Here is a 16363-nt window from a genome sequence, read left to right as displayed (position 1 = left end):
TGGCCCCTGGTGGTCACCGGGCTGCCATCTGGGGACAGGAAAGGTTGGCAGGTGGAGGCCACCGGGCCAGTCACTGTCCAGGCTGGCCTCAGGCTGCAACCCTAGGAGGGGTGAGGGTTGGCAACTGCTGGCATTTTTAAAAGATGAATGCTTTATGTATCATGTGCGTAACATATATCACGGCATTAAAAAATAGGCAGGAGACAGGATCTTGCTCTGCTGCCCAGACTGGTCTCAAACTCCTAGCCTCAAGCAATCACCCTGTCTCGGCCTCCCAAAGTGCTGGGATCACAAGCGTGAGCCTCTGTGCCTAGCCATTCCTCTGTATTTGGCGGCCCATTCTTCACAGGAAGAGCCAAAATGACAATGGACATTTAGGTGACAATGAGGACGTCAAGCCACCATGAAGTGGCACTCAGCACTTAGCATCTGGGAGTGCATCCAGCACGGTGAGCAAGGCTTTGCCACCGGAGTGGAGACACAAGAGCAGGCTCCAGACAGGACCAGCGGCAGGTGGGGCTATCACAGCTTTGGTCTTTGTTGATCAAATCCCTGCTGTGGGTGGGGGGACCAGGGTATTCTAAAGTGGCAGCAGGGTTCACACCTGGGGTTACGTACTCAGGGCCATCACTTGGACGTGCACAGGGCAATGTGGGGGCGGGGAGACATTCAGCCAGGGTCTCCCCAGGGAGTGTCCAGCAGGGACAGGTGACTCAGCACGCAGTGTGAGTCTCCTAGAGACCTGCCCACTCCTCACAAGGCACCTGGGGCCGGCAGGATGGGGAGGGAGGGCTCCGGCACATCAGAGTCAGAAGTGCCTCAGGATGCGGCTCAGGCCCCAGCTGCCTCTCTCACCTGGCCACAAGCTCCTCGCTCTGCTGTCCTGATAGGGCTGGGCCCCAACCTACCACAAAAACAAACACGCATCCTATAGTAAAGCGACACTGCCTCCTTTGATAAATTAACCTTCACATTCATCCACAGCAGGCCCCAGATGAAACCTCTCCGGGCTGGCAAGGACACTGGAAGGTCAAGGCCACCTGGGGGGACATCCCCAGTGCTGCCACTGTGGAAAGGGGGGGGGGGTCCCACCTTAGTGAGCACACAGGCCACAGGATACGACGCTGGATCAGGAAGGAAAGGTCTTCCCACCTCCAGTTCTGACCCTTCTGGCTCTGATGAGATCCAGCAAATACAGATCTGGGATGTGCACAGGCATCTCAGAGAAATGATGGAGAACTGTCTAGCATTTAAGGATGTCCTGTACAGTATTTGGCACACATCTGTCACTTATCTGAAATTCCAACTTAACTGGGCAACCTCCATTTGATGAGGCAACTGTAGATAAGAACAAAGTCTCAGGTTGGCGCCAGTATGGCTTTAAAATTTTTTAAATATTTGCAGGGGATCTCTTTTAAAAAAATAATAAGCAGCTATATCAAAACACTGGGACTTGCAAACTGGGACTGCTGGGGATGGCAGCAGGGAAATAAACACACAAGACACTCACAGACAAGACAGTGACAAAGAAACCCATAATCAGTACCACCTGGCCCGCTGGCTGTGCCCACACGGCTGCCCCCGGGCCCAAGTCCAAGCAGAGAGCAGGCACAAACCAGCCACCCAGCCTGTTCACACACAGATGTGTTTGTGGGGCCCACATGGTGCTTTTTAAATTAGCTGCCAATATTACTCATTGATAATTAGTTTAAAATGATAACATTTAATGTCAGGACACTTGACACTGAAGCTGTGGGGCTCAGCAACAGGGCTTCCCTGGGCTAATTTGGATCCACACTCCCTTCCCATTGGCATCGTTGGGCTTCCTGAGTCATCTCTACCAGCCTGAACACTCCAAGGCCTGAGCGTCTCTTGTCCACACCAGGAGGAGAGAGGCCTGGATAAGGTGGGAGCTCCTGCCCCTCCAACCACCCCGCCCCAGGGTCGCCTCCAGAATAGCTTGGTTTCCTGGGTTAGGACCTGCCTCTTCTATATGTGATAGATGCTGGGAGTTCTCACCCTCTTCCAAGGAGACCACCTCTAGCCACATGGTGTAGTTGGCCTCAGTAGGTCAGCTGCATCAGAATCCAACCCAACGCCCACAGTAATGCAAGACCCACAGTGCTCAGAGGAATATGTGAGCTGCGCACTGTCTTAGACGGGGCTCCCCAGAAGCAGAGTCCGAGGCAGGGACGCTTGAGGGCATGGTCTGTCGGGGGAGAGCGCTCAGGAGAAGGGCAAAGGAAAGCAGGCAGAGCCAGGGGGAGCTGGGCAAGACTGCATCTCAGCTGGAGTCCAGTGACCCACGAGAAGCCATGCAGTGTGGGGGGCACCCCGGGTGCATCCCACTCAGAGGCATGTCAGTCACTGGCCAAAGACCATGGAGAGTGACCTCCCAGGCACTTCGCGGGGAAGTGACACCTGCCAGCAAAGGGCAGGCAGCTGGAGAAGGCACAGGTGTGAGCCATCAGCAGCCAGCACCTGTGGCCGCTGGGAGACATGTGCACCTCCAGGTGAGAGACCTGGGTGGGCACCCACAGTGGCCATGGAGTTTACTGAGCACAGACACACAGCCACACACCAGGCAGAGGCAGGGAAGACAGCCTGATCCTAGAAACTGTCCAAAAATCTACCCTTAATTTATCAGTGGGCCTGAGACCACCTGAGGCCCAGAAAGTAATTTTTTAAAAATAATATTTGCGCATCCAAGTTCACTACAGTGTTATTCATGATAGACTCGAGTCACACGGATCAACCCAAGTGACCATCAATGGATGGATGGATCAACAAAATATTCCATACAATGCAACATTATCAGCCTTGAAAGGAGGGGCATTCTGACCTGTGCTGCAACACAGATGAACCCTGAGGACACTGTGCTAGGTGAATAAGCCAGACACCAAAGGACAAATCCTGTGTGATTCCACTTCTATGAGATATCTACAGTCATCAAATTCAGAGACAGAAAGTAGAATGGTGGGTGCAGGGGCTGGAGGTGGGAAGCAGGAGGAGTTCCTGCTTAATGGGGACAGAGTTTCTGTTCAGGATAATGAAAAAGTTCTGGAAATAGATAGTGGTAACGGCTGCACAACGTGAACTTCCATGATGCCACTGAACTGTGCACTCAAGCAGGTTAAAATGGTAAATCGCAGCCGGGCGCGGCCTGCAACAGCAGCACTTTGGGAGGCCAAGGCAGGTGGATCACGAGGTCAGGAGATAGAGGCCATCCTGGCCAACATGGTGAAACGCCATCTCTATTAAAAATACAAAAATTTCCAGGTGTGGTGGCATATACCTATAATCCCAGCTACTTGGGAGGCTGAGGCACGAGAATTGCTTGAACCCAGGAGGTGGAGGTTGCAGTGAGCCAAGATCGCTCCACTGCACTCCAGCCTGGGCGACACGGCAAGACTCCGTCACAAAAAAAAAAAAAAAAGTAAACTTCATGTTACGTATATTTTACCAAAATAAAGGACAATAATCACACATGTGCACTGTAGAGCCAAACGTAAATAACCAAAGAACAGGGAGAAGAAAGGGAAGAAGAACTGCACTGAAGATGGACAGGAAGTAAGGGCTGCTCCTGAGACCTCCCCTTAGCAGTATGCTTCCTGGCAGCCAAAGCCAAAAGGGAAATTAGAGGGTGACCCGGTGCTCCTTCTCTGATAAGAGGAAGTCATCTAGTTCACTGGGAAAAATAAACTTGCTCTTGGCACAAAGCATCAAGTAGGGATTTTAGCTGTTAATCAAGTTCGTGTCTAACTATCACTTCCTCAGTGCCAACACAATGCCAATCACTGGACTGTGAGCTTCCAGGGATATTTATTTTCCTTAACCATTTAATACCTACAAATGAGGAAACTGAGGCCCAGACAGAGTAAATGATCTGTCCAAGGCCACATAAGTAGTAAAAGGTGTGGGGATTTGAACAGGTCTGTCTGGCCAAGAAAGTTGAGCTAGAGTCCTTTAGTTTGCAGCTATTCATCAAACAGTTGCTACCGGCCAGCCCACTGCAGGTGCTGGGATATGGCAGCCAACAAGATGAAAGAAAGTCCTACCCGCATGCAGCCAATGTTCTGATGGGGGGAAGAGATAAGGGCGTTGTGACAGAGACAGACCGCATGCTCCTTTGGCAAGAATGGTCAGACGAGGAGGCCTAGGAGGCAACCTACTTGCTGATATCATGCAAAAATGTGGTGGCCATGCAAAGATCTGGGGAATGGTATCCTAAGCAGCACTAACAGTATGTGCAAAAGCCCTGAGGCAGAAACCAGCCTGACACACTGCAGCCGGCATGCAGGGAAGGAGGAAGAGAGTGGTCGCTGGGAAGTGAGCAGCACAAAGAAAAATGATAGAGGTGGCGGGGGGTGGGGACACACATCAAGGAAGAAGAGATGCCAAGGAGAGGGCGATCAGTCACTCACTGAATCCGGGGCCCAGGGACCTCAGCAAAACATCTGGTACATTTAGTGGACATTGTCCCAACAGGGTGGCAGGGCCACCACTAGGTCACAGCACACTGGGAATTCAAGAACAGACTGTAGACACCCCTTTCGAGAAATCTGGGACAGATTCCAGTCATAAAGTACAAAACCTGGTGAAATCTAAGCTACATCATTTAGGGACTGCAAATGTAGGAACCAGAACTAGAAAGTCAAGCAGGAGTTGTCACCATCAAAGTCTAGTGGCCAGTAAGGGAAATCAGAGGACCTATGGGGGCGGGCAGTATCCTCTTGCTTTGCCCAGGTGGTGGTTATCCAAGAACTTCCTCTACCACCCTACACCGACTTTTAGGTACTCTTTTGTATGTCTGGTTTTTTTTCCCTTCAAAGAGACTCTGTATCTAGCTACTTGGGAGGCTGAGGCGGGAGGATTACTGGAGCCCAGGAGTTGGAGGCTGCATTGAGCTATAATCACACCACTGCACTCCAGCCTGGGTGACAGAGCAAAACCCCATATCTAAAAGACAGAGAGAGAAAGAGAGACTTTTTAAAGAAAATAAAAAAAGAACCATTGCAGTAATCCAGAAAAAGGAAACAAAAGCCAGAGAAGGTGTTGGCAGGAGAAACAGAAAGAAGGGAAATGATTCGAAACTCACAAATTATCAGAGCAAAGTAATCAAGTTGGCTTCAATCTTGAAAACTACAGTTGCCTTCATTTCCTCGTGGGCAAATGTCTTAATAATAGCACGATGTGCAAAAGACCAGAAGCTTGGCGGCAAGGAAAGGGCTACCGGGCCAGGAGGATGAGGAGAGGTCTGTGGTCCTTTCTGTTGAACAGGTGAGGCTGATGACACAGGTGGGTGGTGTGAGACCCCAAGGAGGAGGAGGGAGACAGCAGGTCCAGGGCAAGCCCTACACGTGAAGTACAGACCAAGCTGTGGGCCGCAGGTGGGGCTTAGGGTACCAGGTGCCCCATGCTCCTCACACGCTCACTGGTCACTGGGCCTTCCTTCAACAGGGTGAGCTCATGAAAACCGTGGGAAAAATAATCTTTCAAGTGGAACAGCCAGGGTTTTCTCCCCTCCCTTCCCTCTCCTCCCTAAAAAAAAAGAAAAAACAAGAAATGAATAAAAAGCTCCCTAAATTTTAGGTAAGAGCTGACCCTACATACACAATCACTAATCTCATTACCAACATAAGCACGTGAAAAATTACAAAGATTAATGTCCGTGACTTTTAATCAACCTTTGAGAAAAGAAAATGTTGCTTTTGGCATTGAAGGGAGCTGGTATTTTCCTTCCCCACAAGTTACTCCTCTGCAAAGAGGAAACACTCCCAGGGTGGGAGCGATGAGAAATGAGGCTGCCCACGGCCAAGGCTGAGATCACCGCCCTCCCCACCTGGCGCTCCACACACCCTCCACCCGACCCTAGAAGGAGGCACACCCATGCCCCGCCTGGGGCGGGGGGAGTCCTAATCCCCAGGCATGCTCCACATGGTCTGCTCCTGGACCGAGATCCTGCATCCAGGGACTGCTCATCACCTCTCATCCCTGCTCCAAACCCTGAATGGTTCTCCATCAGCTCTGGGCCCCTGGAGAATGTGCAAAAAGCTATGGATAATACACACCCAGCTCCACCAAAAAAAGCACATAATGAACCAAGCTCTGCAGCGACACTGGGTGGTTTCTGACCACCTGGCACATATTCAGCCTCTTTCCAAGAACAGCCCCTAGATTTCGTTCTGTGGCCCTATCACCCTGCTGGAGCTCCAATCAGCACTTCCCATTCCCCTTGCAACAGCACCTGACTCAGAGATGGACACCAGGACAATTAGAGACTGTAAGACCCACCTCAGGTAAAACACTGGGCAAACAGCTTCTCTCTTTCCTACTGTATTAGACTAAGATGATTTAACATCAAGGGTACCTGAAGCCATCTTGTCATCAAGTGGAGACCATCAGAGGCTGGCACCTGCTCATAAAACACACAAAAGCCAAGAAATCCAAGAAAGAGAAACAGGGTCATAGTGATAGCTGCCTGGCACCTGGATCCAGCCATGCCTGAAGCTAACTGAAAAACTGAACTTCACAATGACATGAACCCCTTTTGATTAACCTAACTTGGACCAGGTTTTCTGTCCCTTGCAACCAAGAGCCTTAACAGACATATGGGCACATACCTAAAACTGCTATGTGAGGGAGTTTCATAGACTCCCTGCAGTCCACTCACAGACCCCTGGCTGAAGTCCTGTGGCCCAAGGATAAAGAAAAAACTCCTGACGGAGACATTCAAAGCCCTTCACCAACTAACCCCACCTAGCTTTCCTAACCCATCCCCCTCTGTTGTCCTTCACAAACCCAACTCCTGCTAAACCGGAAAACTCTCTCTAGTTCCCAACCCCTTATCTTTCTCTCATCATTAGCTCAACCTGCGATGCCCTCTCTCCTGAAACTCTCCTAGAACCCTGAACACCCAAATCCCACCCCATGCTTTAAAGCCAAGCCCTGAGGGTGGGATAAGTAGGTAGATGGATGAATGGGTAGGTAGGTAAGTGGGTGGGTGGATGGGTGGATGGATGGATGGATGGATGGACGAGTGAATGGATGGGTGGCTAAAAAAGTAGGTAGGTGGGTGGATGGGTGGATGAGTGAACAGATGGGTGGGTGGGCGGGTGGATGGATGGGTGTGTGGGTATATGGATGGGTGGGTGAGTGGAGAGGGGTAGATTAATTAATCCGTATGGCCCGAGCACAGGGCTGGCAGAGAGGATGGGATGAATTATGAATGTGAGTATCCCAGAAGGGCCTTCAGAAACAGAAAAGGCTTCCCTGAAGTCACCTGGCTAGTCACTGGCTAAGTGACCTAAACAACCAAGGTACGTGTCCACCTTTCATACAGAGGCACTTTCACTCCTGTGTCCGCCTTTTAGTCTCACAAAGGGCTGAGATCCTAGACTTGGGTGGCGGGGTGGGGGGAGTGGTGCCAGCAAAAGACAGGCAGAGAGAGACACAGAGACTGACAGAGACAAGGAAAGAGATCCATTAGTGAGACAGAAAGAGACCAAGACAGAGATGGAGAGAAGCACAGACCGAAAGCCAAGCAGACAGCCAGAGACAGACAGCGATGGAGACAGGCAGGCGGGGCCGGCCTACGGCAGAACCAGGCTCCCTTGGCCACCACAGCATCTGGAAGGAGGCAGCAGCCAGGGGAGCGGGCAGCCCAGTCTCTCTGCGACTCCCTCAGGCCTTTGCTGTGCCCAATTTATTTGCACGGCCCTGAAATTTAGGAATTTCTCAGGGCTGCCAGTGAGGCGGCCAGTGTACAACCAACAGCGGGGTCTGGCCCAGTCTGTGGTATAACCGTTGGGCTCAAGAGCCTTGGAGGCCCCCAAGGCAGTCAGCCCCTGCTGCCAAAGCCAAGGGAGACAGCCAGCAGGACCAAGCTCTGGACTCCCAGAGATCAAAGCTCAAATTTGAACCTAGCCCTGCCACTAGGCTGCTGGGCACCTCGGAGCATGTGACCCTCTGAGCAGCAATGCTTTCATCTGCACAGTGGGTCTCATCACTGCAGCCTTTTTCCTCTGGGGAACCCCCCTTCACACTTCAGGCTACGTGGACTGCTGGATGGCCAATGAGAGGAGTCCCTGCCCCATCCACAGTGACAGGTCAGAGCAGTCACACGACCCAGTCACATGGCCCATACTGATGCTCCTGGGAGGAGGCTGCCTTGCTCCAGAGCTTCTGAGCTCGAGGGTGAGCCTGGAGCTGCTGGGGCACCTGACCACCACACGGCAGAGCCTGCCTGGGAGTATGGAACACGGAGAACAGCAGAGCAAGAGACGGAGACCCGGTCCTGATGGCATCTGCAGAGGCCCTGGATACAGCCATGCCTGAAGCTACACCCTGTACTTTTTTAGTTCCATGACTTTTTTGCTGAAATTGTACTTTCTATCACCTGTAACCAAAATTATCCTGACATTTGTGAAAACAAAGAAAGAAGAACCACCTTCTTGTATTCATGGCTGACTTAACCCCAAAATGTCTGAGTTGCTGGGGTTATGTGTCCCTGCGGTAGACTAGACCCCTCCTAGGGCAGCAGGCTGCCTTGCTCAGTCCCCAGGCTCAGGGAATGGCTCCAGACATGCGCCTGGGGCCACATCAACGCATGACCTCCTGACCCTCCCCAGCCACAGCTGACTGGCCCAGGGCAGATGTTCTTCCCAGGCTGGGCTGGTCACAGCTCCTCCCTGAGCTCTTGAAGTGGAAATAAAAGAAAGCACAGACCACCTGCAGGGGAAGAAACAGCAAGTTCTGAAGGTGGGCACATTTCCTGCCATGTGGCGGGCATCATTTCGAGAGAATCAACCAGGCTCACAGAGAAAGGCAGAGACAAAAGAAAGATGGGGCGTGAGGGGGTCCTGGTGGCTGCAACTTGACCCAGGGCTGACGGATCACTAGTCCTTCCATGAGGATGTAGTGGGGCCCCTACGTCTCCTGAATAGCCTCAGACACAGAGAAGCCTGTGCAAAGGGGCCCCTGCTTCCAGCAATGGGCAGGCCAACTTCCGAAGTCACTGTGGGGGACCAAGCCCAGGTCACAGGTGGGCTACAGTGTCATGTGCTGATGCCCAACCAGACCCTGGGAACCCCAATGTCTAGGGCCAAAGAGGGGTCACTCCTCCTATCCCATGCACAGGAAGCCATGGCCTCCCCACCACACCCTGCCTTGGGGTCACACAGGGACCAGCAGCTGGTGTTACAGCGTTTCCATCCTCAGCAGTTCATTAAACCAGTCTGTTACAGGCTGAACATCTGTGTCCTCCCCACATTCCTATGTGAAAGCCCTGACCCCAGTGGGATGGTATCAGGGGGTGGGGCCCCCCATTAGGAGGTTTAGATGAGGTTACATGGGTGGAGCCCCCATGTGTGGATTAGTGTCCTTACAGAAAGAAAGACCAGAGCTCACTAGCTCTCCCTCCCTCCCTCCCTCTCTTCCCTTCTGTCTCTCTCTCCCTCCGCCGCTTCCCACCCCCCACCTTGTGAGGACACAGCAAGAAGGCAGCCACGTGCATGCCGGGAAGAAAACTCTCACCAGGAACGAAATCTAGGGCTTAGACTTCCAGCCTCCACAACTGAGAAATAAATGTCCATCTTCAATCTCCTCCCCGACTCATCTGTGACATTTGTTATAGCAGCCGGAACCCGCCAGGACAGTCTTAGGGCACGGAGCTGGGGGCACAGAGGACATGGCCACTCCCTGAGAGCCAGACACTTGGTCTCAGAGAAGACATTCCTGCTAGAGGGCTGGGGCCTCCTCCATCAACCCCAGCCTAGCACGAAACATGCCAAGGCAGCCCCAGGAGATGTGAGGTATGTGATGCCCCCACCACAGGGGACTTCCTGGGCAGGGATAGAGATGACTGTGCAGGGACAGCTGATTTCAGGGACAAGCACCAACGCTCGGTGATCTTGTGAGGAAATGTCCCCGCGAATCCCTCTGAACCAATCTGGCTATTGGAGACCGTCTCTGGGCAGCACGGGTGTGCCTCCCACACCTCTCAGACGCTTGCCAACCATTCTTTTTAAAAACCAGGGTGCTGGGCACAGTGGCTCACGCCCGTAATCCCAGCACTTTGAGAGGCCAAGGCGGGTGGATCATGAGGTCAGGAGATCGAGACCATCCTGGCTAACACGGTGAAACTCCCTCTCTACTAAAAATACAAAAAATTAGCCAGGCATGGTGGCGGGCGCCTGTAGTCCCAGCTACTCGGGAGGCTGAGGCAGGAGAATGGTGTGAACCTGGGAGGCGGAGCTTGCAGTGAGCCGAGATGGCGCCACTGCACTCCAGCCTGGGCAACATAGCGAGACTCCATCTCAAAAAATAAATAAATAAATAAAAATAAAAATAAATTAAAAAAAACCAGGGAACACTCACTCGGGCTCAAGGCTGTGGCAGGGCATACAAGGTGGCTAAGGTGCTAAGCACTGTATTTTTCATGCTATATTTATTTTTATGGGTATTGCTGGTTTAGGACAAGTGATCCTGATTTCTGTCTACAGTTGTGATCAAAGGTTTCCTTTAAAAGTAAGTATAAGCAGCCAGGCGCAGTGGCTCACGCCTGTAATCCCAGCACTTTGGGAGGCCAAGACGGGTGGATCACCTGAGGTCAGGAGTTTGAGACCAGCCTGGCCAACATGGTGAAACCCCATCTCTACTAAAAATACAAAATTAACCCAGTGTGGTGGCATGCACCTGTAGTCCCAGCTACTCAGGAGGCTGAGGCAGGAAAATCACTGGAACCTGGGAGGCAGAGGTTGCAGTGAGCCGGAATAGCACCACTGCACTCCAGCCTGGGTGACAGAGTGAAATTCAGTATTTAAAAAAAAAAAAAAAAAGTAAATATAAGCAAAACAGGGAAGGGATTTTTTAAAATAACATTAAGTTATTAAGTATGATGTCAAGGACAGGAGGTAGGAGGATGCAGCCGAAAACACGGTGGTGAAACTCATCCTCACTCTGTCAGAAAGGAAGCTGACACCCTCTGGCTTATTCCCCAAGAAAGTGCACAGGTCCCCGTAGAAGCCCTCTGCCTCTACCAGCCCCATAATCAGACAACAGCCATCAGGGCCCCTGGGATGCCCATGGGCCAAAACGGTGAAATTAATTTGTTTCCACAGCCATGCAGGGGAGCAGAGATGAGGGAGGACATTGAGATGCTCAGCCAACACCAACCACCACGAGGATAGTGAGTGTCTCTGCTCCAAGGACTAGGGAAGATACCTAAGAAACCACAGTGATGAGCGAGATCTTCAGAGACAGACAAGAGACAGAGAGAAAGAGAGAACGTGTGTGTGGGCACGCGCATGCGTGCTCATCCATGTTTTTTGACGATGTGTTTTCATTTTGAAGAGACTCTAAGAAGAACAGAACTTTCTGGATCATCTAAAAGCTCAACTTGGGACCAAGGTTGGGGCTGGGAATTCAGGGCCAGGATGGGGGTCCCAGGCTAAGGAGGGAAGAACTCTGGGAGGCTTATCAAGCACTGGGGTACCCCGATCACAAGCCCAAGGGCTGGCCCCGACACAGATGATGGTGTCTCCGTGGCCAGAAGACAGAAGCCACGGGAGACACGGGTGGCTGCACTCAGCCACACTCAAGAACCAGCTACGGCCAGCAGCACTGTCTGCCTCCCCAGAGTGGGCCTGGGGCTCTCCATTCATCCTTCAGCCTTCACACCAACCCTACTGGGGGCCCCTACCACCAGGCCCATTTTCCAGATTGAGAAGCTAAGGATAGGAGACAAATCCCTCATGATGCAGGCTCCGGGGGCTCAGGCCCAGGCAACGCTCAACTCCCACGGTGCTCCCCATGCGCCCAGCTGGGCCTCATCACACTTCAGAGCCCTCCTCCCGTTTCAGGCTCTTCCTGGGCAACAATGTCAGCATAGCCAGGGGGGCGCCCCCGATTCACAGATGAGCAACCAGAAGCCCGACAAGGTGTGAGACCTGGGACCGGCAGGTTCTGCCTGAGCACATGGGTGCTCCCCTCCACATCCCTGGCCCGGCGCAGGTGGGTGGCACCACTTCCTCACCAGCACACAGACCTGGGCGGGACGCACTGGCCGCCTACAATACAGCCCCTCTCAGGAAAGCCAGGCTCCCCACCCTCGAGGAAGGAAATAACCTTTCCCCAAACCAGCACTTGCTTTGCAACAATCTCCATATATGAGGGGAGAGAGAGGCATTTCTGCAACGTTTCCAAATTCCAATAACTGAAGACAATGGCACAAAATGACGCACGGCTTGACCCACGAGGGGCCCTGGGAAAGGACGTGCCCAGATGAGGCGAGTTTGTGGTGTGGGCGTGCAGTGGTGCCCCGTACGCGAGGGCAGCTCGCCAGGCAGGACCTGGAGGTGGACAGAGCTGGCTCCCGTCCCAGCTCTTCCTCCTCAGTCGCTATGTGACTGCAGGCAAGCACGCCCCACTCTGCGCCTCAGTTTCCCGGCCCTGTCACTCTCACAGGCCTCCCACCTGCCGCCTTGTCCTCTCCAGGCCCACCCCTACAGCTGGGCTGCAGAGGGACCCTTCAACCTCACAGTCTGGCCGCGCCTCCTCTGCTCGGAACGCCCTGAGGCTGCCTGTTGCTCGCTCGCAGACCAGGACTGGAGGGCCTCCGTTTTCAGGGTCTAGTTGGCCTTGCCAGCCTTACTTCCCACTCTTCCTCCAAGCCCCCACTCTGAAAGAAGCCAGGCTTTCTCCTGTCCCCAGGTGCCCCTCACCCCTCTACCTTCATATCACAGTGCCTGCACCACCTCCAGGAAGCCCTCCCTGACCACCCAGGCTCAGCTAGATGCCTCCTCAGTTCCCATGGCTTCAGCGTTCTCCTCCAGGATGGCCCCGACAAAGCATTTCAGAGCAACCCATGCAGGCACCCCTGGGGATGACCTTAAAAGGGGCCCTGTGTTCCGCTCCTCTGTACACCAGCCCCTGGCACAACGTTGGCCCACACCAGAGGCTACTGCCAGCACTGTGGGGTGATGAAGAGAATCCAAGGCCCTGGGCACACTCCCTGGCAAAGGGTTTCATAGAGCTGCTAAAGCAGGAACGCCAACTCCAGGGAGCCCCTCCCTGGCCGCCCCCACACAACACCCAGTCACGGCTCCCGGCCCTCCTGAGGTGAAGCCACAAACCCCCTGCTCCCATCACCCTATAATGCCTGGCTGGAGGCACAGCCCTGTGGTCCCCTCTGCCCCTGCAGCATACAGGAGCAGCGCCTCTGTCTGGTCTATTGGGAGGGTAGACCTCTGCAGCCCCAGCATTCAGAAGGAGCCCTGGAGGCAGAGCTGCCTGCAGCCACACGGACACCTGCACCGCCCACACTCGGGGACCTGGGGAAGGAAACTGGATGACAGAGGGCTGCTAAGGACCAGAAGCCATGCATGGTGCTTACGTCCACCACGGGGCAGGACAGCCAGCCTCACCCTGGCCTCCCCTTTCACTCACTCCACTTCCAATCCATCAAGAAATCCTGGCAGCCCCACCTGCAAAGTCAGTCCAAATCTGACCACTCTCACCTCCAATGCTGCCACCGCCCTAATCCAAGCCCCAACTTCTCTCACCTGGATGCTGCTGCATGGATCCCCACAGCTGCCCTCCAGCCTGCTCCCTGCCAGCAGCAGTGTAGGGGAAGGGACCTTTAGGATCTCAATTAGACCCCACCCCTCCCCAAACCAGAATCCACCAGCAGCTCCTCATCACACCCAATCACCTGCACCTGCTGTGAGTGAGGATCACTTGAGGCCAAGAGTTCAAGATCAGCCTGAGTAACAAAGTGAAACCTCATCTCTACAAAAAATAGAAAATTAGCTGGCTGGTGTGCGCCTGTAGTCCCAACTACTTGGGAGGCTGAGGCTGGAGGATCACTTGAGCCCAGGAGTTTGAGGCTGCAGTGAGCTGTGATCACACCACTGCACTCCAGCCTGAGAGAGAGGACGAGATCCTGTCTTTACAAAAAAAAAAAAAAAAAAAGGAGGGGCCGGGCACGGTGGCTCACACCTGTAATCCCAGCACTTTGGGAGACTGAGGCGGGCGGATCATGAGGTCAAGAGATGGAGGTCAAGTGGCTGTGCAATCTTCACCTTAGGCCCGAATTTGCTGCAGAGAACCCAGTTTCACTTACCATCAGCAGGCCCCAAGCATTTACGAAGCACCTATTGCGTGTCAGGTGTGGATGGGCTCAGGGCACTCCCCCCACGGCCAAGGAGACCAAGTCCTCCCACTAGTGGCTCAGTAAGAGGGGCAAAGAGCTTTGCTTTGGAGGGAAAAGATCCTGGGCTGAACCCCAGCTCTCCCCCTTGCCTGCTGGGAGGCCCTTTCTCTACCTCCCCTTCCCCGTCTCTTAAATAGGTGCAAGAGTTCCACCCTGCAGGAGGGGTGGCAGGATCTGGGAAGAAAAGTGATGAATAAAGCCTGCCTCGGAGAATGCTCTCTGGCATGAGCTCTTGCTTCACGGGGTCCCCATACCACCGTCCCCCACAGCCTAGCAGGAAGTGTCTGCCACCACCACAAAGATGCCCTGTGGCCCAGGGCCCTGGGCGCCACTCATTGCTTCAACGACTAAGGCCTCGAAGGGTAGGAGGCCCGCCCAGGGCTTCCCCAGCCATGCATGGAGGACCAGCCTGGGCCTATGCTTGAGGCGGGCAATGGAGCAAAATCAGCCCAATGCATGCAGCAGTCACAGCCGCACAAAGGCCACGCAGGCCAGGCAGGAGCTGAGAAGGCATGAGAGGGCCAGGTGGGGACGGGGACCAAACAGCGCCCCTGCCCCATCCCCTGGGTTGGGGGTGGGCAGCACCAGCCAGGAGATGCAGATCCTGAACTACCAGACCTTGTGATTTTTCAAGAGAAGACGGAAATCCGGACTTTTACGTGAAAACTGCCAATTTGTAAATGCTGGCAGCTAATTAATTTTTTAAAATAATAATAACATGGTGAGAGCCAAACAAAACATGCAGGGCCAGCCACAGCCGGGGCTGGCAGGTTTGTGCCTCCGGAATAAGATTCTTTGACTTCATCCCCTGCTCACCCCCATCACACAGCTCAGCTGCAGGAGGGGAGGGCGGGAAGTCAAGGGTGCACCCCAGGGGAGTAGCTCCCCCTCCCTCTCTTCCTCCTGCTGGGGAGTCTTCACCCCATTTGGCATATGGGGAAGTTAAGGCCCAGAGCCCCGATCAGCCACAAACACACACCAGCTCCCAATCCATGCCAGGCTGAGGGAACACTTCTCAGCTGCCACCCAATTCATCAGGGCTCCCTCCGCGAGGGCCCAGACCAGCATCTCAGGGGCATCAGGGTAGACACAAGCACCCAAACCATCCTGTTTGACTTCCCTTTTTCTCTTTTTGGCCTGTCAGGGGACGCCTGCTGGCTCAGGCCTGCTTGGGACTGGCCCAAGTGGTCACTGCAAAGCTGATATGGGCAACTCCTTGTGGCAGCAAAAAAGGGAGGAAGGGCACCCCTATTTCGGAGACTGGAGCAGGGGAAGGGAGAGAGGATGCACGGAGGTGAGGAGTCAGGCCCAGCCTGAGGCTGAGCCACCCCCATGCTCCCCACAGCCACCCAGGTCCCATGGTAAGCAGCCTCTCTGTCAGGAGGAACCACCTCCCTCCTCCAACATCGGCTCCCCACCCCCTAGGACAGGGGAGGACTGCCCATGGAGTGCCAGGGGGGCTGGGACTGTGAAGTCGTGGGGGTCTGTGACTCGTATGTGAGACTCACAGTGTGTGGCACTCCCAGTGTTTGTGATTCCAGGTATTTGAGGAGCACACGCATGTGAGAGACACATGTGTAATACATATGATGGAGATATGCATGTGATAGCTACCCCTGTGTGGCAGACGTGTGTGCGTGTCAGAGGGCAGTAAGGGCACATGTGTTTATCAGAGACACAACTGTCTGCTAGAGGCATGCCTCGGAGGGGTGCCAATGTGCAAGGCGTGTGTGTGTGGAGCATTGTGTGCTAAGGGGACGTGAGATGAGTGTAAGAGATTCTGGCCTGGGGGAGCTGGCGGGGTGAGCATGGGGCTGGGAGAGGGAGGATGTGGTGACAGGGAGGGTGGGTGCGCCAATGCAGAGCGTGCAGAAACTTCTGCTGGTGTGAGTGCGTGTGTGGCGGTGAGTGTGACTTGGGGGTGATGGAGGGGGTAGTGTTAGACCAGGGACTCTAGTCTTCTTTCCCCGAGGGTGTTGACCCGGCCCTCTGGAATGGAGGGGCGGCAGGGTCCTGCGGTCGGGGTAGGGGTGGGCAGTGGGACCAGAGGGGATGACTGGTGGGAGCTGGCCCAGGGGGGAGAAGTGAAACCCAGAGCAGAGGAAGCTGCGGACCTGGGGTGGGGGAACCCGCCCGCGGACCCCTGGCCCC

The 16363-nt window shown here is 54.1% G+C and overlaps 1 protein-coding gene across 2 annotated transcripts in view; it reads right to left on the bottom strand.

Moving 5' to 3' along the window:
* The window catches only part of FBLN2 (fibulin 2), an 88543-nt gene that overhangs the window by 71824 nt on the left and 356 nt on the right, over nt 1–16363 (bottom strand). The window lies entirely within an intron of this gene.

This window comes from Pan troglodytes, chromosome 2 (assembly GCF_028858775.2).
Source record: "Pan troglodytes isolate AG18354 chromosome 2, NHGRI_mPanTro3-v2.0_pri, whole genome shotgun sequence".
Taxonomy (NCBI): Eukaryota; Metazoa; Chordata; class Mammalia; order Primates; family Hominidae; genus Pan; species Pan troglodytes.
The sequence above is the reverse complement of the archived record's forward strand: the minus strand, read 5'-3'. Positions and strand labels throughout refer to the sequence as shown.